The sequence below is a fragment of the Rattus norvegicus genome, chromosome 1 (assembly GCF_021556685.1).
Source record: "Rattus norvegicus strain SHRSP/BbbUtx chromosome 1, alternate assembly SHRSP_T2T, whole genome shotgun sequence".
Lineage (NCBI taxonomy): Eukaryota > Metazoa > Chordata > Mammalia > Rodentia > Muridae > Rattus > Rattus norvegicus.
In genome coordinates, this window is record NC_141534.1 from 3163139 (window position 1) to 3187551 (window position 24413).

The 24413-nt window shown below is 45.1% G+C and overlaps 1 protein-coding gene and 1 pseudogene across 3 annotated transcripts in view; one reads left to right on the forward strand and one right to left on the reverse strand.

The window, feature by feature from the left end:
- The window catches only part of Lrp11 (LDL receptor related protein 11), a 126879-nt gene that overhangs the window by 71292 nt on the left and 31174 nt on the right, over positions 1–24413 (forward strand). The gene's annotated exons all lie outside the window — the stretch shown is intronic.
- Positions 2001–2503, reverse strand: Rpl23a-ps6 (ribosomal protein L23a, pseudogene 6; annotated as a pseudogene).

The window sequence follows — 24413 nt, forward strand, 5'->3', positions numbered from 1 at the left end:
GAAGAAGAAGAAGAAGAAGAAGAAGAAGAAGAAGAAGAAGAAGAAGAAGAAGAAGAAGAAGAAGAAGGGGAGGGGGAGGGAGGGAGGGAGAGAGAGAGAGAGAGAGAGAGAGTAACTTTTCTCCTAATTTTGTCAAGCCACTGAAGAAGATGGGGGAGGAGTGTGGTAAGGGCCAGGGTACCCAGACAAGCCCCTGAAGAGAAGCAGAAGCTCAGTGGCTCCCTGTGAGGAGTACTGTGACATTCCACATGCCCCTCCCATCCCCTAATTATATCCATGTAACTTGTTGGCCAAAAGCATAGCATCCACACGGCTCTGCTGGCTGTGGTGTTTGCAGAGATCCTCACAGGTTGCCTTTGAAACACAATCTCATAGAGCATGAACGCTGCCTTATCAGTGGTATATCTTACCCTACAAAGGGCAAGGAGCTGGGCCAATCTTCACTGGTTTCCAAAATTAATTTAGAGAATGCTGACTTAATAGTCCCGTTTGTGCATTAGAAGTGTCCTGAGTGCTGGGGTCAGTCCTGTGGGTGCCAAGGAGCTTACATATAAGGCTTTACTGACCGTTTAAACTGTGGTCGAAGTGAAGGAAGCAGGTCCATTTTCTGATCCCTTTGACAGGGGCACTGCTTCCTCTACTCAGTTATTGGCTGGTCGGCTTTATTAATAAATAAGAGAATAAATGGGGAGCAATGTTTACTCAAACTTGAAAGAGGAATCACTTAAGATAAACATTACAATGCCATGTCTGGATTGCAGCTGGATACAGGAGTGGAGAAATCAGCATTTGAATAATACAAGGTTAAATTTTATACAGTGCACAAAAACATTATGCCTACATTTCCCCCTTTTGTCTAATAAAAGGCTCTTTCTCTTTTAATAACAAGTTATATACAATAATAACAATTATGAAAACTATCAGGTAAGAATGACATTCAAAATGTCCGGTCCATTTTTATTTGGCAACTTCGGAGAAAGTATTTCCATTATCTATTCTGTCTTGGTGACTCCAGAGTTCTGTGTCTAAATCAATCTCCATCATAATTTGCATTAACAACCTAAAACTTCTTAGACTTAAAAGACATCTTCTTAAATCCTAAACAACTTAAGTCTAACTGTGAGACTATAACTATCTAGTCTTCAACCCCATCAGAGACCTGAGAAAGAATAAATATTCTCTGTGTTGGCAGTAAGTACAGGCAAGCCGCTTCCAAATCTATAGAAATGACAGGAGCTGGCTGCCTGAAATTATCTCTATGATGGGAGCATCTATCTTCAGCTTTTGGCCCAGTATAACTGACAGACATTTTTTTGTAAAGCAGAAATCATGAAGGACTGCTTACCTAGTCTTGGCAAAGCCCAACAATCGACTTCCCTGTATTCCACGTATCCATTTTCGACGGTTTTTTTTTTTTTTTGACTATATTCTAAGCAAGGACATTTTCTTGCCCAGGGGCAGATTGCCACATTTGAAGCAAACTCCAGATGGACATTCTTCTTTGAAGTAAAATGAGGGTGCTGCCAGGAGCAGACCTGTCTCCTTGTCAAAAAAATAAAAAGGCTTAAATTAATAAAAATATCTTTAATTGCCACATTCTATAGGTCTCTGAGGTTTTTGAAGATCATCTATCTCTATTTAGTATATCTAAATGTTTTGTTTCTAGCTCTTTACTTTTTGAGAAACTAAACTTTCTTACTATTTGACTAACGAAATCTTATTTTTGTAAATAACTAAACTAGTACCTACAAGACCTTTACATTTGATTGATTATCAGCTTGCACTGCTTAATTATACTGAACAGTTTGTAGTAGCACCTTTTCAAAGGAGTGGAACTTAATACAGGTAGGTATAATACCTTCCCATGTTGCAGTAAAATGCAATCCTAAATCTGTGCCAATATACAAAGATCTGTCTGTACCAGTGTAACAAAATACAACCTCAATTCTGTATCAATATAAAAAGATCAATACCAATGTAGCAAAATACCACCTCAATTTTGTGTCAACCACAAAAATAATACCAATGTAAGATTTTTGGCTTATGAATATTCTTTGCTCTAAAAGTAGATTTCAATAATCTACCCATTATTCCTAATTTTTTTAATGGTAAAAAAAAGGTGTATATTTAGAATTAGCCATCTGTACTCACTTTAGATGATCCCAATCTTGTTGGCAACATCTAGAGAATCACAGTCAGGAGTCAAGCAATCATATGCTGCCTTCTCTCCGTCAAGCCTTATCAGGGTCTTGACTTTGGCCACATTAATGTCATAGAGTTTCTTCACGGCCTGATTGATCTGGTGCTTGTTGTCCATGACATCCACAATGAACACAAGCGTGTTGTTGACCTCTATTTTCTTCATGGCCGACTCGGTGGTCAGTGGGAATTTGATGATAGCATACTGGTCAAGCTTGTTTGTCCTGGGTGCACTCTTCCACGGATATTTTGGCTGCCTCCAGAGCCGCAGGGTCTTGGGCTGCCAGAAAGTGGGTGACATTCGGATCTTCTTTTTGTGCCCGTGGATGCCTTCTTAGCTTACAAGACCTTCGCTTTGGCTTAGGCTTTGGGAGGGGCAGGATCTTCCTTCTTCGATTTCGGCACCATCTTGGCTAAAAGGCCATTCCTATTATTCTTAGTATTTCTATATCCTCCCTTTTTCTTTTTCTTTTTTATAAGATTTATTTATTTATTTCATGTGTGTAAGTACACTGTAGCTGTCTTCAGACACACCAGAAAAGGGCATCAGATCCCATTACAGATGGTTGTGAGCCACCATGTGGTTGCTGGGAATTGAACTCAGGACCTCTGGAGGAGCAGTCAGTGCTCTTATCCGCTGAGCCATCTCTCCAGCTACCCCTGCCCCCTTTTTCTTTTTATCCCTTCTCCCCCCACTCCCCCCAATACTAGTAGGACAGAAAGGATAGAAGAGAGGAAAAGGAATCCCTGAATCTAACTTCTCTTCTTTGATGCCTCCCTGACCAAGACCAGGAGCAATTTGTAACCAATCCCCATAAAATAAAAATAAACATTGATCACCAATTGAATAACCAAAAATCATCCACCCTACCTCTTGGGAATAGGGTATCATTCTCCTAAAATTGCTTTGTGCTGATTTGGGGTGTCGTCCTTTTGGGAGAGGGGCAAGAAAACTTGGAAAATGGTTAGTCTTCAGAAAGATAGTTGTAACACTTGTTGTCCAGTTTCTATATGCTGTGAAAATGTAGGCTTCAAGGAAAGCTTAGCTGAGGCCCACATCATAAGAAGGAACTCATGACTGACACTGTTTGGTCGGCCAGAAATGAGAGACTGGGCAGCCCAGAGACCCAGGATCGAAACAAATATGACTGGCATTTAAAACAAAAAGTCAGTGGTTTCCAAGCCACACCTCTACCTGCAATCCCAGGTCTGAACTCCACTGTGTGGGCCACAGTCTGCCTCCCTGGAGACCTGCTGCTATCCAGGACAACCAGGACAACCAGTGCTGCCTGCTTACCTGGAGGACTGCTGCAGCCACTAGGGACTACCAGGCCAACACCAGAGAACCAGACAGCTAAAGGCCAGCACTAGAAGCAGCAAAAGCCAGGACACTATGACTAGTGTAGGTTTATTTGTTTCCTCTGTTTTCCAGGGTGCAGTCAGTCTCATTGGGTTAGAATTTTCCTTCTAGTACCCTCTGTAGGACTGGTGTTGTTTAAATTTGGTTTTGTCATGGAATATCTTGATTTCTCCATCTATGATAATTAAAAAATTTGCTGTCTATAGAAGTCTAGTCTGTGGTCTTTTGAGGTCTGTAAGACTTCTGTTCAGGCCCTTCGAGCTTTTAGTCTCTGTTGAGAAGTAATTCTGATAGGTCTGCCTTTAAGTGTTAGTTGGCCTTTTCTCCCTGCAGCTTTTACTATTCTTTGTTCTGTACATATAGTGTTTTGATTATTATGTGGCAGGAGGATTCTCTTGACTGGTCCAATCTGATTGGTGTGCTGTAAGCTTCTTGTATGTTTAAAGGCATCACTTTCTTTATATTAAGGTAATTTTCTTCTATGATTTCGTCAAAGATGTTTTCTGGGCCTTTGATCTTGGAAACTTCTCCATTTTCTGTTCTTATTATGCTTCGGTTTGGTCTTTTCGTAGTATCCCAAATGTCCTGGCTATTTTGCGATAGTAACTTTTTTAGGTTCTGCATTTTCTTTGATATACTGATTTCTTCTATTGTATCTTCTACGCATGAGATTTTCTGTTCCATCTCCTGTATTCTGTTGGTGATGCTTACATTTGTAGTTCCTGTTCTCTTTCCTCGGTTTTTCATCTCCAGGGTCACCTCAGCTTGTGTTTTCTACGTTGCTTCTATTTCCATTTTCAGGTCTTAGACAGTTTTATTTATATCCTTCTCCTGTTTGAATGTATTTTCCTGTATTTCTTTAAGGAATTTATTAATTTCCACTTTAAAGCCCAGGTCTATTTAGCTATATATTGTCAGCACTGGAACCTGGGTGGAAGGCAGATGTTTGGCCCTGTCCAATGGTCAGTATCTAGGGAACCTCACCTGTTAGCACTGGGAGCTGGGCCCTTGAGTACCTCTTGTTTGCCTCTCTATGTTTCTTGGCTATATTTACTTTGTTTTATTGTGATCAAACGTATACCACTGAATTATACCCGCAATGCTGTGCTTGTTTTTAGTCAGGGCAATAGTATGTCCTTGGCATCTTGTTCTGCCTAGCCTCTTTTGCTGCTGGAAGACTCTGCTTGGCAGGTATCCTGAAATCAAAAGACTGGACTGAACTTTGGCAGAGCAAAGGGGTGAGGTGTGGGGAGTTTGATTTCACAGGAGTTACAGATCCTTGTCTTTCTCTACTTAAGGCGAGAGTGAGGCTGTAATTGAATTAGAGATGTTCCCGGCGATCCAATGTTTAGTTCGTGGGGAACATCACAATAAGACCCTAGGCTAGACATCATGCTTCCAAGCAGCAGCTCCCCCAGTGGATTGCCGAGCTCCACCTTCCGCTCCAGGGAGCCTTCCATGAATTTGTTATACCTCCTGTTATTTCTAGACCCGGGAGATCCACTAACTACCAAAAGAAGTACAGAGATAGGCAGTGCTAGAGGAGGTGGTTTTCTTCAAATCCAGGATTGAGAAAACAGAATAGAGACTTCCTAAATCAAGGAAAAATAACTCCCCCCTCTTTGAGTGGAGAAAAGCCTCAGGGGGATTGGAAGGGGAGGATATGGAATGATTATGGAAGGCCTCTTGTACACTTGGCCAAATTCTTTCCTTAGACTTGAATTTCTTTGAAGGATCTGTGTGGAGAGACTCTAAAATCAGCTTTAGGCCCCAGCTCCAGCATCCCTAATTGTGCAAACCATGCTAATTATGCAAATCAGAAACAGTGACAGGAGATGAGCTCTAGGATGTGCCAGACTCCAGTCCCTAGCTTTCCCAGAAAGAATAGAGTTGACAGTTATAGGAAGAAGGGCCTATCCCAGGCGCCTCTCCCTAGAATTACAGTTCTAAGTCAAAGGAATAGGTTTTAATAAAGTTGACAAAAATAGAAGAAAGTTGGCCTGGGGAGACAGCTTAGCTGCTAAGGTGCATGCTTTACCAAGTACGAAGTACTAGCATGAAGATTCAGGATCTATGTAAAGAATCTTGTGCTGCTGCAGGGGTCTGTAGGCCCAGCACTGGGAACCTGGAGGCAGGAGAGTCCTGGGTGCTCACTGGGCAGCCAAATCTAGGCAAATCAACGGGTCCAATGTTCAGTGAGGCACTTTCACAAATAGAGAGCAATTGAGTAACACACCTAACACTTCTGACTCCACACCCCTGCACATACAGATGCACGTGATTACCCACCCACATGCCTGGGCTCACACACGAATAAGCAAACACTTATTAGATAATTAAAACAAAGCAAATTAAAGGGGAGGGAGGTGGAGTTAACAAGGTATTGTTCAAGTTATCTATGATAGTGCATCAAAGTGAAGGCTATTTCCTCCTAGCAAAGGGTGGCTTTTTTTTTCTAATAATATTTTTTCACATGGTATTATATACACAGACATGATGATGCATGACTATAGTATCAACAATAGGGAGTTTAAGGCAAGGTCATCTTTGGCTATATAACAAATCTGAAGCCAGTTTATAGGTGAGAGCCCGTCTAAAGAACAAGATTTTATGGGGGCTAGAGAGATGGCTCAGTGCTTAAGAGCGTTGACTGCCCTTCCAGAGGTCCTGAGTTCAATTCCCGCAACCACATTGTGGCTCACAACCATCTGTAATGGGATCTGATGCCCTCTTCTGGTGTGCGTAGACAGCTACAGTGTATTTTATATACATAAAATAAATAATTAAAAAAAAGAACAAGGTTTTGCAAGGGTATGTGCACGAATAGAAAGTTAATGAACAATGCTACTAAATTCAATACCTGTGGAAAGCTGTACATTAGTAGCTATGATTTAGGACAGCCCTTAGGACAAAAAGAGAGTGGCCAGTATCAGTGCTGCATGCACACTTGCAATGCCAGCCCTCAAGAGTCTGAGGCAGAAGGAACACCAAGTTCAAGACCAACCTGAACTACAGATAGACAGAAAAGTCTATTAAACAAACAAAAACCCTCCACTAAGTTGCTTTGGTGACTATACTTGACTATACTTCTGTGAATATAGATCCAAACACATTTTTCATGTGAAAGTGAAATTACTAGAGAACGTGAGAATTTTCAGGGGGTAAAGGCACCTGCCACCAAAATTAATAAGCAGAGTTCAGTTCCTGGTATCTAGATGATACACACACACACACACACACACACACACACACACACACACACACACACAAACAACACACACACAAACACACATGCACAGACACACACACACACACAAACAACACAGACACACACAAATAACACATACACATACAAATACACACAAACACACACACATAGACAAACAATACACACACAAACACACATGCACACACACACAAACAACACAGACACACACACACACACACACAGGCAAACAACACATACACATACAAATACTCACAAACACATGCACACACACACACAGTGGCACTAATGTACCCACAAACATATACATAAACACAAAGTGAATAAATAATTAATACAATTCTTAAAAGAAAATTAAATTGCCCTTTGTTTATTTGGTCGGTTGCCTGGTTTGGTTTGTTTTTCTACACAAGGATTTCTCTGTGTAGCCCTGGCTGTCCTAAAACTTACTCTGTAGATCAGGCTGTCCCCAAAATTAGGGATCTGCCTGCTCCTGCCTCCTGAGTGTTGATATCAAAGGCATGAACCACCACACCAGTAAATCACCTTGTTTGTTTGTTTGCTTTGTCTTTTTGAGATAAGGTCTCTCTGTGTAGCCCTGGATGTCCTGGAACTCACTCTGTAGACCAGGCTGACCATGAACTCAGCCTCTCAGGTCAACATTGCTCCTCTTTAAGTGAGTAAAGCAAACGCTTCTTTTTTTTTTTTTTTTATTTAGAGAATACTTTATTAGTTTTTGTAATCAAACCCACGTAGATAAGACCTTACATATTTAATACAGTGCGTTACCCCTGTACAAATGGAAAAAACTTAAGTTCAACATTTCTAGACCAATATGGCTGTTAATTTCTGTACAGTGCCAACTCAACACAGTAAACGGGGATACTTTTTTCCAAAGTTGACAGCACAGCTAAAGTTTCCAAAAATTCAAATTATATATCTGTATATATATATTTATATTTATATAAAAAGACCAATAATAGCAGTGTGTTATGCATCAACAGCAGCAACAGCTTTTCCAGGTTCTGCAGTCATCTGAACAAAACTGTAGAGACATCCAGCACACTCCATTAAAAAAAAAAAGTAAAAAAACAAAACCCCAGAAAACAGCACAGTTCTGTTACTCTTGTGGTACCTGGCACCATTTTTTTTTAAATTAGCTTCTCAATCATCATCTGGAAAGAAAACATTCTGAGCAACATCATTAAAAACAGCTCTGATAAAGCACGGTCACTACTACGTATCATAAAGCAGGTACAAGCTATTTTACATCCACAGAGGTATGATACAGTACTGTCCTACATCTATAATACTAGAGGATACAATTTAAAAGGCATTATTTGAGACTTGATTCTACTTTTCCAGCAGAGGGCCCAAAGGATGGTGTGTGACACAGCTTTGTAAAGAAACATACTCTAGACAGGATTTCCTTTCACTAGTGGCACAGTTCTAAGGATTCATTCTCTCCATGAATGTCAGCTAAAACCGTTATTAAAAAAATGAAATATCCCTAAAACAAAACCGTATAACCACCGGATTCACATGAAGATGATCTAGTGGAGACAAGCTGGACCTCACCTTACCAACAAGCTATCAAATCTGTTACGTTTAAACAGTGAGACCTCCAAGGAAGGAGATGCCAAGTAGTGCTTCAAAGCTTCGGACCACAATCAAACACAGCATCCTTTTCAACAGAAGCAGAAGCTCATCTGAATATGCTCAAGGATGCTGACACCAACATTTAATCATCTGCTCACTCATCCAGGAAGAAGGGGAGATCAGTTACTACTGTACTTTATTGTGTTCAACCAAATCACCATGTTACAAAAATAGCAAGCTGCCATAATAAAAAATAAGGCTCCTCAATCCAGCACCAGATAGCATCATTTTACTTTCAAGCCTAGAAATGCCATAGACATATCCAAAGAACACAAGGGAGCAAAAGAACCACAGCTGATGGGGCACTGGGACTGCCCAGTGTCCAGCTGAGCTACTCTGTGGTTATCACTCTTCTCCTACTTCTGGTGTTTCATGCTCCTTAAGATTAAACTGTGCGCACTTACAGACTGTTTGCACACTTGTATATAAACCAACTGAAGATGCAAATGTTACACGGGAGGTGCGAGCCTGTGGAGCCTTGTTGTAATCGGTGTAGCAGCTGTCAGTGTAAAATGCTCTATGCCCCTTGTGTATCTCACAGGACAGTGTCACAGATCACTTCACCCCGTGGCTGCTGGCATTATTTGACTTCACTTTCCCTGCCCACCCACCCTCAATAAACCACAGCCTTTATGATTTTGTTTCTTCGGTTTTGATCGCCTAAGGTTTGATTGGTCCAGTTCTAACAGGTTTGGTGGTTATGGTGGGTGCAGGGGGTGGCTTTTCTTCTACTTTTTCCTGACAGGTACCAGGAGGGTCACTCAGTGTCTCAGGTTTACTTGTATCACTGTCCACTTTCTGGGCTTAAGCAAACGCTTCTTACCACTCTTGTTGTTACTTGTTTCACACACAATCTGGGTAAAGCTTCAGAACTGGGATGAAGACTGCCAAGATTCTAATTTTTTGTTATTATCTTAAGAAATTTTCTGTAAAGATTCCCTGATAAACAGATTTGTGGTCTCAGCACATCCTCTCCTGACACCATAGAAGAAAGACAGCTCAAGTTGTCATGGAGACTGCCTATGTGAAAGAACCTCGCTCAAGTCTTGGGATGGCGCGCCCCAGGAAACACGAGAAACCGATCTTGATGTAAAAGCAAGAGGCCATTTAATAATGACGGAGCTCCGGGCCGACGCATATCTCACGCAGGAGACAGAGGAGTCGACCCCGAAACTCAAAAGTCAGGGGTTTATATAGGGAAAGCTAGGAGGTTTGGCGCAGTTACACACAATTGCCTAATTTCTGGCGCGGCTGTAAGTGATTGGCTCATTCAAACATGGCTGTGAGATTACAGCACAGCAGGAGAGTATGTGCTGACTGGAGCATACAGGATTTTAGAAGCCAGGGGCTTATCAGGGTTTGAAGGACACCTGGTTAAGGTGTGACTCTGAGTAAGCTGGGGGAGGTGTCCTCCTGCCAAATGGTTTATGAGTCAGTCCTGATAGCTTGGGCTGGTTCCTGCACTCCTTTTCTTTATCTTTATGGCCTGTCAGTCCTGCCTGGACAGTGTTTAGCCCTGAGTCTGTGGATTTTGAAACTTACTCTTTTAATTTTATATTTTTAAACCTTAAATCTGTATAATTTTCTTTTCATTCCCCTCTTCTTCTACTAAATAATTCTAATCTTAGAATTTTGATATCAAGTCTCATATTTGGTCTCACCAGTGTCCCTCAGGTCTGTCTCAAATTGAACTATAGGCTGGTATTGTCTCTGTATGATCATGAGCTTTACTGCGTCTATCCGGTTCTGAATAAATGCTATGCCTTTGTTAATTATACAGGGACCAAAAATTAGAGCTAGGCAGACAAGAAGCACAGGTCCAGCCAGGGCTGAAAGCAATGTGGTCATTCATGGTGACTGGGAATACCAAGACTCGAACCACCCTTTTTGTGTATCTCTCTCTCTTCCTTTTTTCAAGTCTTTCTCTGACTTTCTGTAAGCTATCTTCCACTAACCCCGTCTTGTCTGTATAAAAACAACATTCTTCCTTAAGGGCAGCACATAATCCTCCTTGCTGTAAGAAAAGGAGATCTAGTCCTCTCCTATTTTGTAGGACTACCTCAGAGAGAGAAGTAACTGAATCTTTAAGATTTTTTTAGGCCCAATTGTAGCTCTTGGATGTCTCTATCAACCGCAGCACTAAGCTGATTATATTGTTGGTTAGAAGTGATCAAGGAGGTAATCCCTGTCCCAGCCCCTGTAGCTCCCAATCCAAGAATAACTGCCAAAGTGATTGTGGTTATGGGTTCTCTCTTAGTTCTGGACAGAGTTCCAGCCCCTTTTTCCCATAATCCTAAAACCTCTTCAACCTCATAAAAAATTAGGTGTGGAAGAAGGGCAACCTGTACACAATAATCATGTTTTAAAAGAAAAGCTTGGGTAACTATAAAGGTAGTCAATCCTGACAAGCAAGCAAGGTAGGTGTTGTTAGAAGTTGAAATATATTGAAAGGAGCTATTTATCAACAAAATCTGATGGCAAACTTTTACCAGGGCTTTTGGAGGCAGCATGTTGGGCCCAAGGAGACACAAAGCTAGGCCTGAGACTACTGAGAGTCAGACCCTGTTTTTCCGGTGGGCTCCACCATAAGCTAGAGGTATCATTAGTAAACAATAATCTTTTAAAATTGGCAATTCCCTCATATAAGGGTGGGGTGGAGGAATAACAAACCCAGCATTCTTCTAACAGCGTGAAGTTGGCCTCATGAACAGCTTGTATTGAGGCATTAACTAAAGTCAAAATGAGATGAGCGGTAGAAGGGGGGCCTGCAGGGAGTGTAGGTTGAAGGTTGGAGCGGGGAGGAGGAGGAGCCCGAGGGGTGACAAGGTCAGCAGATATCTTTCTAGGACTCTGGGCTGGGTTATTCTGGTGTAACTCTGAATTAGGACCCACAGCAACGTTTTTTTCCTGATTTGGAATAGATTTAAGTAATCTTATTTTAAAAGTTAGTCCAGGATTCTTTCCTTTTAAATATAGGCGCAGGTCCCACTCGTATCCTCGGCCTTCCCAGTGTTGTTCTCTCCCTGTCTCCGTGAATGGTATAACCAAAGGATTGCACCAATTATGAACACAGTTTCAGTTAAGGGGTGTAGGTCCCAAATTAAGTTGTTGGGTCGGGGGGTTCTTCCTCTTAACTGTAATATAGTCCCAACTTGCGGATGGGTTCCAGTAAGTATCCCCAGTCGTCTCACATCCCCAAGAGGCACAATAGTAGTCTGGGGCATAGCCACATTTTGTGGTCAGGGAGCGATCTCTGTGTGGCCCTGGGCAGACATATATGGGTGCCATAGTCAAGTATGTCCTGGCTGCAGCATTACAGCATCCTGGGACAGTGCTATATCTCTGTTGGGTGTCTACAGGTTTAGGTTGGGGCAAATAGTGATCAGGGGTGCCCCATGCAGTGTCTGCTCCTAGGGCCAGCCGACAGAGGTCTACTTCTAAATTAGGCCAAGGCGTGGTGGCAGAGACTATGGAGGAGGAATTTGCAATGTCCCCCGCTTGGTTAGTAATAACCCAGGTAAAATTGAAGATTCGATACGGGGAGGCACTTACAACTGTAAGACATAAAAACATCCATGGAGAAAGCATCCTTCCTCCCATCTGAAAGTCAAGCACAGTTAAAGACCTTCCCCGGGCGGATTGAAGTCTCTAGTGAAAGGTCGCCCTTACGACACAGGTGTAACTTAAGGGGATTAGTAGTCTTTTTCAGTGTCCATCTATCTGGATCAGCTTCAGGAGGTGCTCTCTTAACGTGCGACGCGTGGACCCAGGTGGGAATTCCTTCAACTTTGACCGCGGTGGGCGTCGTCAGCAGTACCAGATATGGTCCTTTCCACCTCTGCTCTAAGTTTCCTGTTCGGTGTCTCCTCACCAGGACGACTTCTCCCACTTCAAACTGGTGCGGCCCCTGTGTATCACCAGCAATATAGGTTTCTCTTAATTGTGTCCATATCTCTTTTCTTACTGTCTCTAAGGCCTTGAGCCGAATCAGGAGATTGGAAGAGGGAGAGAAAGACACGTCTGGGCTAAATTTATCAGTTATAGACATATAAATGGGTGGCGGGGCTCCAAACATCAATTCAAAAGGGGTCAAACCAAAAGGGCCAGGGGAGTTTCGGACCCTAAATAAAGCATAAGGGAGAAGGGCTGTCCAATCATTTCCACAGGTCTCTAAGACTAATTATGTCAAAGTCTTTTAATGTTCTATTCATTCTCTCTACCTGTCCTGAACTCTGGGGTCTATACGCACAGTGTAATTTCCAATTGGTCCCCAGTTGTCTGGCCACTCCCTGACTTACCTGGGAGACAAAAGCAGGCCCGTTGTCTGACCTAATTACCTTGAGTACCCCAAAACGGGGTAGGATTTCTTCCAGTATCTTCTTGGTCACCACGTTGGCAGTCTCATTTTTGGTAGGGAATGCTTCAACCCAGCCTGTAAAAGTGTCTATAAAAACTAGTAGATATTTATTTCCATACCGGGCAGGCTTTACCTCCGTAAAATCAGTTTCCCAATAGGTTCCAGGTCTATCTCCTCTCAAACGCCTTCCTTCTAGGAGCCTGTTGGACCCAGCATTAGTAAACGCACAGGCGCGGCAGTTTTTGACCAGATTTTCAGCAGCCTTCTTTAATCCAGGAATATAGTAAGGGGACCTTTTAACCAATTCTATTAACTTTTTAGCCCCCAGATGGGTAAGGTGATGTATATCAGCCAAATATTCTTGCCCCTCTTTTTCTTTGAGAGTCCTTTTGTCAGTCTCTTTGGTCTCTGGTTGAGATTTAGTTTTTATTGTCAAAGTCATAGGTCCCTGAGATTCCTTCCTTGCCTCCTGGTCTGCCATTTGATTTCCTTTTTCTATGGGTCCGGTCCCTTTTTGGTGTCCTGGGCAATGTATTATTGCCACTTTATGGGGCAAGTGAACAGCCTCTAGCAGGCTAAGGATCTCTTCTTTATTTTTAATATCTTTTCCAGCAGACGTTAAGAGTTCATGCTGCTGGTATATCGCCCCATGGATATGCGCTGTAGCAAAGGCATACCGGCTGTCTGTGTAAATATTAATAGTCTTTCCTTTTGCCAGCTCTAGGACCTGGATCAATGCGATGAGCTCCGCTCTTTGGGCCGATGTGCCCTCAGGCAGACTGATGGCCCATATGACGGCCTTTCCATCCACCACCGCTTCCCCGGCCCTCCTCTTACCTTCCACCATGAAGCTGCTTCCGTCAGTGTACCAAGTCATTGCCCCTGGCCATGGTTGGTCTGTGAGGTCTGACCGGACTCCGGTTTCTTCTGCCAACACTTACTCACATTTGTATATAGGGGCTTCATCAGCCTCAGGTAACAGGGTAGCAGGACTGAGGATAGCCGGGGGGGGGGGGGGGGTGAAGTTTACTCGTTCAGTCAGCAATAGACTCTGGTAGTGAGTCATCTGGGCGTTGGTCATCCAGCGGTCTGGTGGCTGTCGGATAATGCTCTCAAGCGAGTGTGGGGCCACTGTCATAACATTCTGTCCTATAGTCAGCTTGTCAGCATCTTTGACCAGTATAGCCATTGCTGCTATGGCTCGTAAGCAGGAAGGCCACCCACTAGCCACAGGGTCCAGTTGCTTTGATGGGTAGGCCACCGGTCGTTTCCAAGGCCCCAAGGCCTGGGTTAGGACTCCTCTGGCCACGCCATTTCTCTCATCAATATATAGGATAAAAGGCTTACTTAGATCTGGTAGGGCTAGTGCCGGGGCCTGTAGCAGCGCCTTCTTGAGAGTCTCAAAGGGCAATTGATGGTCTCTAGTCCAGGTGAACTCTCCTTTTTCTTTAGTTAAGGGGTATAGTGGGGCTGCCATAGTCGAGAACCCTGGGATCCACAGTCTACAGAACCCCGCAGTGCCCAGAAATTCTCTCACCTGGCGAGATGTGGTCGGGGTTGGAATCTGCATCACCGTCTGCTTTCTGGCCTCTGTAAGCCATCTCTGTCCATCTCTTAGGGTGTATCCCAAGTAAGTTACCTCCTTTTGGCATAACTGTGCCTTTTTGGCGGAGATCCGATATCCCAGTTCGCTTAGCTTGACCAGGAGGTTTTGAGTCCCAATCTCACAGTCTTTACGGGTTTTTATAGCCAGTAGAAGGTCATCAATGTACTGCAAGAGAGTTACCTGTGTATTTTTGGCCCGAAAAGAGGCTAAGTCTTGGTGCAGAGCCTCATCGAACAATGTAGGTGAATTTTTGAATCCTTGGGGCAGCCTCATCCATGTCAGCTGTCCGACTTGTCCACTCTCGGGGTCGCGCCATTCAAAGGCAAACAAAGGTTGGCTGTTGGGATGTAATCTCAGACAAAAGAAAGCATCCTTAAAGTCTAAGACAGTATACCAGATTCGCTCAGGTGGTAGTGTGCTGAGTAAGTTGTAGGGGTTTGGCACTGTAGGGTGGATGTCTTGGACTCGTTTATTAACTTCTCTGAGATCTTGTACCGGGCGATAGTCATTGGTCCCTGGCTTTTTTACGGGGAGGAGGGGGGTGTTCCATGGAGACTTGCATGGAACCAAAATTCCTTGTTGAATGAGCCTGGTAATATGAGGGCGTATGCCCTCCCTAGCTTCCCTACTCATGGGGTATTGTCGGACCCCAATGGGAGTGGCTCCAGACTTAAGCTCAGTTACCACCAGGGGAACTTGCTTTGCCATCCCCATACCTCCCGTTTAGGCCCAAGCATGAGGGAATCGGTCAAGCCAGTCTTGGATTCCCTCGGGAAGCCTCGGTTTATTTTGGTAAAGCTGGTATTCTTCTCCTAATTGTAGAGACAACATCAGAGCCCAAGGCTCTCCTACTTCCCAGGATACTTCTGGTTGGTGAGAGGCAAAAGATATGTTTGCTTTTAATTTGGTTAGCAAGTCTCTTCCTAATAGGGGCATAGGGCACTCTGGTATGACTAGGAATGAATGAGTCACTCTGTTTCATCCTAAATCCACTATTCAGGAGGTGGTCCATGGGTACGATTTTTGTCCGCTGGCCCCAATCACTACAGTCTTTTCACCCTTTTTTAATTTTCCCAAAGGCATCTGCAGAACAGAAAACTCAGCACCCATGTCAACCAGGAAATGTATGGGAGTCCCCTTCATGTCTAAAGTTACCCTGGGCTCGGGGAGGGGGGCCGAGCCCCATCTCCCCTAGTCTTCGTCATCTCCCAGGGACAATACTTTCACCTGCTTCTTCTTGGGACATTCAAATGCCCAATGGCCAGTACCTTTGCAGATCCTACACTGATTTCGTCCCAGGCTCAGTCGATCTCCTCCAGGCCTCCTTGGCTCCTGCCTTTTCCTGTCTCCCAGGTTCCCTAGCTGTCTAGTCCTGTCTCTCCTGTCTCTCTCTCCCACTGCGGCCAGAGTTCTAGTCAAAACTTTCTCTTGTCTCTGATCCCTTCTATCTTCGTCTTCTCTCTTTTCTCTTTTTTCTCTCTCTATCTTCTCTTCCTCTGTCTCTCTCTTATGATACACTTTCTCTGCCTCTTTTACCACATCTCTTACGGTGTAGTCCTGTAACCCCTCGATCCGTTGTAGCTTCCTTCTAATGTCTGGGGCTGACTGCCCAATAAAAGCCATAATCACTGAAGCCCGTTGTCCCTCAGACGTAGGGTCAAATGGGGTATACCTCCTATATGCCTCCATAAGCCTCTAGAAAAACTGAAGGGGGTTCTGTTGCCCCTTGCATGACCTCCCTTACCTTGGCCAGATTGGTGGGCCGACGTGCAGCACCTCTGAGACCCGCCACCAGAGCCCGGCGATAACTGGACAGTCATTCCCTACCTCGTGCTGTGTTATAATCCCAATGGGGTCGGGTCAATGGGAATCCTTCCTCTATCTCGACTGGGGTCTGGACTGGTCACCCGGCCTCGTCTCGGACATTTTTCCGAGCTTCGAGGAGAATCCTCTCCTTCTCCTCGGTGGTGGAGAGGGTTTGTAGGAGCTGTTGACAGTCGTCCCACGTCGGCTGATGGGGATACATCAGTGACTCAATTAGGCTTGTGAGCCCTCTGGGGTTCTCAGAGAAAGAGGGGTGGTTAGTCCTCTAGTTATAAAGATCGGAGGAGGAAAAAGGCCAATACTGTAATAGCTGTAAATCAGGGGAGCCCCGACCGCTCTGAGAGGGAGTGCTACAGTTGAATCTGCTGGTCCTTCCGGGGAGGCTCCTCGTCAACTTCTCGTTCTGGCTGAAGGCCCTCCTCCCCCAATTCCTGGGGCTTGAGCCATGGGCGGGGCAGAGGGCAGAGCCATAGGAGCGGCTGCGGGTTGAGGAGCTTGCTGGTAGGGAGGGGGCTGTGGGGTATCAGGCCACTCAGGAGGCTCCTCAATCTTGGGGTAGATCTTAGGGGGGCGTGCAGGTGGCGGGCTATGCCTGCTCTCCTTTTCAGGTTTCGGTTTTGTTTTCTCCTTCACATCATCTTCCCAGACCATCAAGATCTTAGTGCCGGGGTGGAGGGGTGGGAGGAATGGACGGACCCACGGGGGTGGGGATCATGCCAAATCCTCCCATACTACAATGTATGGCTACTGGTCCGGGTGAGATCCCTCTCCTTCCTGAAGAACAATAGCCTTCACGGCCCTGATGGTTGGTAAATCAAAAGTCCCCATGAATGGCCATCCCACACCAAACGTGGGCCATTCTGAGGAACAATAAGTCAGCCAAGGTTGTTTTTTAACTACCACTGATAGGTTCCGTCCTCTCACCCTAACGTCCATCCAATGGTCTTGAGTCAAAGACAGAGGGGTCGTCACAGTCAGCCCCATGGCAAAGAAAAAGAACACCAAACACAGAAACAGAATACAGACAACAGACACTAACAACTAACACGTCCAAGCACACTTGTCCACGCCTATACTTAAATAGGCAGCCAAACTCGACCTCCGATGGAGTGGGATTCCTCGTCCACTCCCGCCTAGGTAAAAGGAGCACTCCGTCTCCTTTGTTCCAGAAAACCGCAGTCAGGTCCTCCTGACTGCCCACAGTCGGGCTCTCCCGACTACTCTCCGCCTATGGAACATCTTCCAGGGCTGCAGCCTGTGGGACTGGGGCGTCCCCCCTTCCGAGGCCACAGGGTCCTCACGAACCGCAGAGGCAGCTGCACAGAGCGGGGATACACATCCACTCTCCTAGCACAGGGTGGGGATACACATCCACCCAGGTGGGGATACACATCCACCTTCTTAATACTGACTGGTACCAAGACAGACACACACGCACACATGCATGGCGGCCGCCCTTTCACATTCAACACTCACACTAATGTACCTCCAAGGGGTCTTCGGGTCCCCAGGGGCTATGCATGGATCCCAGACGAGCCCCCAAATGAAAGAACCTCGCTCAAGTCTTGGGATGGCGCACCCCAGGAAACACGAGAGACCGATCTTGATGTAAAAGCAAGAGGCCGTTTAATAATGACGGAGCTCCGGGCCGACGCATATCTCACGCAGGAGACAGAGGAGTCGACCCCGAAACTCAAAAGTCAGGGGTTTATATAGGGAAAGCTAGGGGGTTTGGCGCAGTTACACACAATTGGCTAATTTCTGGCGCGGCTGTAAGTGATTGGCTCATTCAAACATGGCAGTGAGATTACAGCACAGCAGGAGAGTATGTGCTGACTGGAGCATACAGGATTTTAGGAGCCAGGGGCGTATCAGGGTTTGAAGGACATCTGGTTAAGGTGTGACTCTGAGTAAGCTGGGGGAGGTGTCCTCCTGCCAAATGGTTTATGAGTCAGTCCTGATAGCTTGGGCTGGTTCCTGCATTCCTTTTCTTTATCTTTATGGCCTGTCAGTCCTGCCTGGACAGTGTTTAGCCCCGAGTCTGTGGATTTTGAAACTTACTCTTTTATTTTATATTTTTAAACCTTAAATCTGTATAATTTTCCTTTCACATGAACCTGTCATCTCACCACTTAGTGTGTCCATCTAGAAACCAATGTGCAACAAATTCCCAACTGCCTTCTGGGGCTTCAGCACAGCATGGTCACCAGTGTTTGATGTGATTCAATCTAATTGCTGTAAGAAACCCATTTGTCCATCTGTCTGGCCCAGCCATATGCTTCATCTAAGTACCAAAGTTTTGAGGGACAAAGCTTGGACTCTGACAGTCTCAACTATCTAAGCTTGGTGCTCACCCCCCCCCCCCACCCTGTGCACAAGTTAAAGAGAAAAATAACAAATACTGAGGTTCCCCAAGGACCTTCTCGGTCCTGACAGGGGCTAGGTTTAAGTAGAAATCAAGACATCTGCACAACTAAGTAACCATGTTCCGTGGGAGATCCCATCCATGCCCGATGATCTACCTTGAAAACTTGTCAGATGTGTTTGAAATCTCTTCCTGGGAAACAAGCAACCCCTCTGAGAGGCACAAGGCCACACCTTTGCCTCTAACCCACTTTACCTCTTACTGCCCCAGTGTCTTAGTTAGGGTTTACTGCTGTGAACAGACACCATGACCAAGGCAACTCTCATAAGGACAGCATTTAATTGGGACTGGCTTACAGGTTCAGAGGTTGAGTCCATTATTGTGAAGGCAGGAGCATGGCAGCATCCAGGCAGGCATGATACAGGAGGAGCTAAGAGTCCTACATCTGCATCTGAAAGCTGCTTCCAGAATATTGGTTTCCAGGCAGCTAGGATGACGTTCTTATAGCCCACAACCACACTGACACACCTACTCCGACAGGTCCACACCTCCAAATAGTGCCACTCCCTGGGCCAAGGAAGTCAGGATGGGAACAACAGGGCAGGAAACTTGTTGGAGGTTGCTCTGGTGCTGTGTTAAATTCTGACTCCCAAGATCTGGTTGTTCCTTAACTTAAAGCTTTTGGTTAAATAAAAGTGGCCATATCCAGTTATTAGGGGAAAAGAGGAAAGTGGAACTTTGGTTACTGGGCCGGGGGGGTCACAGGTAGGGACCATGAGAGGAAGAAGAGGAAAGAAAGGAGGAGAAGGAGAAAGAAGATAGAGAAAACAGGAAATCTCCATGAGAGAAGATGGACCAGGGGCACATGGCCAAGTGAAATGCCCCTTGAGGACAGACTGATAGAGCAAAAATTACCCAGACAAGACTCAAACTGATAGGACTTGGGGAGCATAGTTGGGAATTAGCCAGTCTAGCATAATAAAAAATAGATTAGGGTTATTTTGCCCAGTAGTTTTGATAAAGCTGATTAAATAAATCTAGTAGGCTTCACTCTCACTCATGAGCTAGCTAGGGATAGAAATGAATATTTACTTTTTAAAATGTATTAACAGGACCTGATGCAGGAGCTGATGAAGAGGCCATGGAGGAGTGCTGCTTACTGTCTTGACATGGTGGCTTGATTGTTCAACCTAACTGCTTTCTTTCATTCTTTCCTTCTTTCTCTCTTCCTTCCTTCCTTTCTTTCTTTTTTCTTTCCCTTCTTTCCCCTCCTCCTCCCCTCTCTTCCCTCCTCCTCCTCCTTCTCTTCCTCCTCCTCTTCTTCTTCTCCTCCTCCTTCTCCTTCTCCTCTTCCTCCTCTTCCCCTTCTCCCCCCTCTCCTCCCCTCCTCCTCCTCCTTCTGCTTCTCCTTCTTCTTTTTTCTTCTTCTTCGGGCAGAGTTTCTTTGTGTAGCCCCAGCTGTCCTAGAACTCACTCCATAGACCAGGCTGGCCTCAAACTCAGAGATCACCTTTCTCTGTCTCCCAAGTGCTAGGATTAAAGGCATGTTCCACCACCACCCAGCTTTAGCCTGCTTTCTCATAGAACCTAGAACCACTTGCCCAATGGATAGCAACACCCAATATGGTCAGAGCCTTCCCCTATCAATCATTATTTAGAAACAAATTTCGCAGAGCTCGGTTCTTATGGAAGCATTTTTCTCAATCAAGGTTCCTTCCTTTCAGATGACTCTTAGCTTGTGTCAAGTTGGCATAAAACCAGTCAGGACACCCACCTTGCCCCTTACGCACACCCCACTTCTAATGGAGCCTAACCCTAACCCACCTTGCCTCCTACCCACTTTGTCTTTTACCCAACATGTGATTCCTAATAAAGTCCAGCCCATAAGGGTCCATTCTTTCAGTTATCTGATGATACAAATGGCTCTCCTTAAAACACATTTTCCCTTTCCAACATGGTTACAATCCTGATGGTCCTGCATCTCACTCTGACACAGAATACGCATCAGGGGCCAATAGGCAGTTGTGAGCCACCCAGCGTGGATGCTGGGAATTGAATTCAGGTCCTCTGCAAAAGCAATATTCGCTGAGTTGCTGAGCCATCTCTCCAGCCCCCAAATAGAGAAATTAAAAACACAGAAAAGCATCTCCAATCAGTTGAGCTCCAACAAAGTTGTTCAATGAAAGAACTTCCTCAGCCAACAAGGAGTGCTTAACGTAAACATGTTATTGCTGGGGTTGGGGATTTAGCTCAGTGGTAGAGCGCTTGCCTAGGAAGCGCAAGGCCCTGGGTTCGGTCCCCAGCTCCGGGAAAAAAAAAAAAGAACCAAAAAAAAAACAAAAAACAAAAAAAACGTGTTATTGCCTGTAAACCACACTTCGGTGACATTGACCTTAAGAAGGGAAAGAAGAGCCCAACACAGACACAGACACACACACAGACACAGACAGACAGACAGACAGACAGACAGACAGACAGACACACACACACACACACACACACACACACACACACACACACACACACACACAATCAAACCCAATGGTTTTCTTAACAGTCATTCACTGTGTGCCTTCAGAAATCACTTTTGGGTCTTACAGAAGCACTGCCAATTCTATTCCAAGAACAGATGGCGCCAACAAGCAAGGCTTAGCCCTCCTAAGTTACACTGTGGCTAGCCCTGGGTTTTCATCAGTGACTTGGGGAGACAAACAGACCAGAACTCACAATTGATGGGGAAGCTGAAGTGAGATCAGCTGGCTGATCTGGTACCCAGAAGCTGCTCAATGAATAGTCTCTCTCCTCAGTGTGATGTAGGGACATGAAAGTGGGGATTTTAAATTCCTCTGAAGAATCTGCTTCAGTGAATATCCAACCTAAGTACAATCCCTTCAAATGTGGACTAGCAGGAGTGTTCAAAAACCATATCCAGTGTTGTCCTCTGGCTTCCACACATATGTACATACACTCATGTACATACATGCATGTACACCTGCACGTACATTAGTATAATTTTTTGAGTCCTGTGTTGTGGATTTTTGTTTTTCAAGACAGTGTTTCTCTGAATAGCCCTGGTTGCCCTAGAACTTGCTGTGTAGACCATGCTGACCTTAAACTCACAGAGTTTAAGGCCAGAGTTTCTGCCTCTCAAGTGCTGGGAGTAAAGGCCTGGAACACTCCTGCCTGGTTATATTACTCTCTCTGTCTCTTTGTCTCTGTCTCTCTGTCTCACTCTCTGTCTCTCTCCCCACCCCCGTGTGTGTGTGTGTGTGTGTGTGTGTGTGTGTGTGTGTGTATGTCTGTGTGTGTGAGATTTAAATTCCCCAACTAGTCGTCTTAAGTATGTGATTAAGGAGTCATTGGGATGTAAGCAGTAAGGTAGTTCGTGTCTCCCCTTCTTCCTCTCTCAATGTCTATTACTGAGTCCTCCACTTGTTGTTCTGACAGCATGTCTCTCCTCTGCTGAACAGCTCCTCTGTTCTGTAGTCTCCTTTCAGGTAGCCCTGGAGCCTACCTGACCCTTCAGCTATTCCTCCCACTCTAACTCAGTCGTGTCTCTCTGTTCCCCATCTTATATCCTAAAAGAAAACTTCTGAGAGGTTCTACTAGGCCAGATGTTCACAATCGGTCCCAACATGAGTCTGGGGGTAGAGTCACTGAGAGCTAAATCTGTCCCAGCAGACAGAGCAGAGTCCTTGAAAGGAGTGCAGATGAGGATGGGGGGAGGGGTCTGAGTATACTGACCACTTCATTAGCAGGTTCAGAGGAAAGTTAGGCCCCACCTGGTTGCAGGACATGTAATCTTTCAGCTTTGTGCACCTGTTTCTTATCTGTAAAATCAGGTGAAGGGCAGCACAGGCAGCACTGGAGCGGTTTGTGATGTTGAACGGTCTGGGGCTGGTTGCTTTGGAGCTGTCTAGGATGGAGATTCTGAGGGAACATCAGTTGCTGGAGCATTTTTTAGTTGATTTGAGGCTCATGGTCCTGGCACTTGGGGAAGGGGAGTCCAAAGACCAGGGAAAGGGGAAGAGGACCAGGGAGACGGGGAAAGATCCCAGGGAAAGGAGGAGAGGTCCCACCCATAGGAATGGACAGGTAGGGGAATTCAGGATGTTGGGGAGCAAGGTTTACACAGCAAAGGATAGTGTATGTGAGAATTCACTCACTGGAAACAGCCAGATCTTGTGGTTCAGAATTTAGGATTTGTAAACACAACACCAGACCAACCCCCAACCAGAGAGTTAATGGTGGAGTGTGAAGGGGTTTGGAGCACTGGCCATGTATTCTGACTGTGGGTGAGGGGAAGGAGTAAGTGGGAGAGAGTGACCAGTGTGTGCTTAGGCTGGTCAGTCAATATCATCAGAGATCTGGGGATGAATTATAGGAGGAGGTATCATCTGAATGGCCTCTGTGTCAGTTAAAATAGCATAGACTTTTTCATTACCTAGACAATATCCCTAGGTTCCTGTGGTCTTGACGGCTGGGCTGTAGTGGTAAGCCTTCAGCTGTCATCAGGGCAGTGGCCTTGAGGTGTGAGATCCACATCTGAGATGTCTTTTTGTTTGTTTAGGTTGGGTTGGGTTTGTTGGATTGGGTTTGCTGGGTAATTGTTGCTGTTCTTGTTCTGTACTTGGGGAAATTGGCAGCACTTTGACTTGGCAGAGCAGGGCAATTAACCCAAAAGTATTTGCAATTGGAACAGAGTCCTGGCAATGAGTGAGGCCTGGGCAATTTTCCCAGTGGTTAGTGTTACCACAATCCAGGTGGAGTCACTGTCATCATTGTGCCTGATCTGTCTTACTTGGAGATCACAGGGTTTGTGTTAGGCATGAATATATCTGAAAGGACCTCAAAGGTGGCACAAGACACCCTAAAACAAAGACTTATTTGTTCCAGAGGGATAAACAGGGAATAAGAAACAAAGACAGAAGCCAGAGAGTGAGCAAGAAGGGAAAGGAACAAGTGGAGGAGAGGGGATTAGCCCCAGAGGGGCCAAGGAGTACCTCAGGATAGAGAGGAGACAGACATGGCCTATAAGCAAATGGCAGTTTGTAAACCAAAAAAGGAAGCCCTTGTGTTAGGCTGTGATGTTTAATGCTGACTGGGCATGCTAATTAGGTGAACCCCAGGAGGGTTTTTGATTGCTGGACTTCAATATTTTGATAGCTGGACCTCGGTATGCAGCCTCAGAAGGCCAAATGAGGAACCAGACCTTGGTGGCTAGGATTAGGAATGTAATCTAACAATTTATCAAGGCAAAGGGAATGGGGGAAGGGCAAGGACTGCTAGAGTCATGTTTGCCATGCATGGGCCTACTAGAAAGCCCTTTGATGTCTCTACAATTATTAAACATTTAAATGTCATAGTCATCAGATCTTCGAAGAATTAGAGGGCCTTCTATCTAGTATGTTTGATTTTAGGCTTAGCTTTGAATAAAAATATATAATGTGTGTATAGTCCAAGGAGGGAGAGAGAGTGGAAAAATTATGTAAACCACAGAGTTTTGATAGAGGAAAAGACTGAGCAAGTCATTGAGGACAGGAAAGAGTTAAGTTGAGAAAGTGGCTTGTGAGACAGTAGAAGATGAGCATAGGGAGGGGGAGGTGGCAGGCTATAACTATATTACATCTCCAGGATAGGGATGAGAGGGAAACCTAGAGAAAGACAAGAGCACAAAGGAAAAGGAAAAATCAAAAGCGGAAGAATTTGGGTTCAGGAAGGGAGGCCGGAGCACAGGTAGATCCAGGTGGAGGGTTTGCCAGCTGAGGCTGACACAGGAGTGAGTGCGGCTGGTTACTCATCTGTAAAATTAAGAAA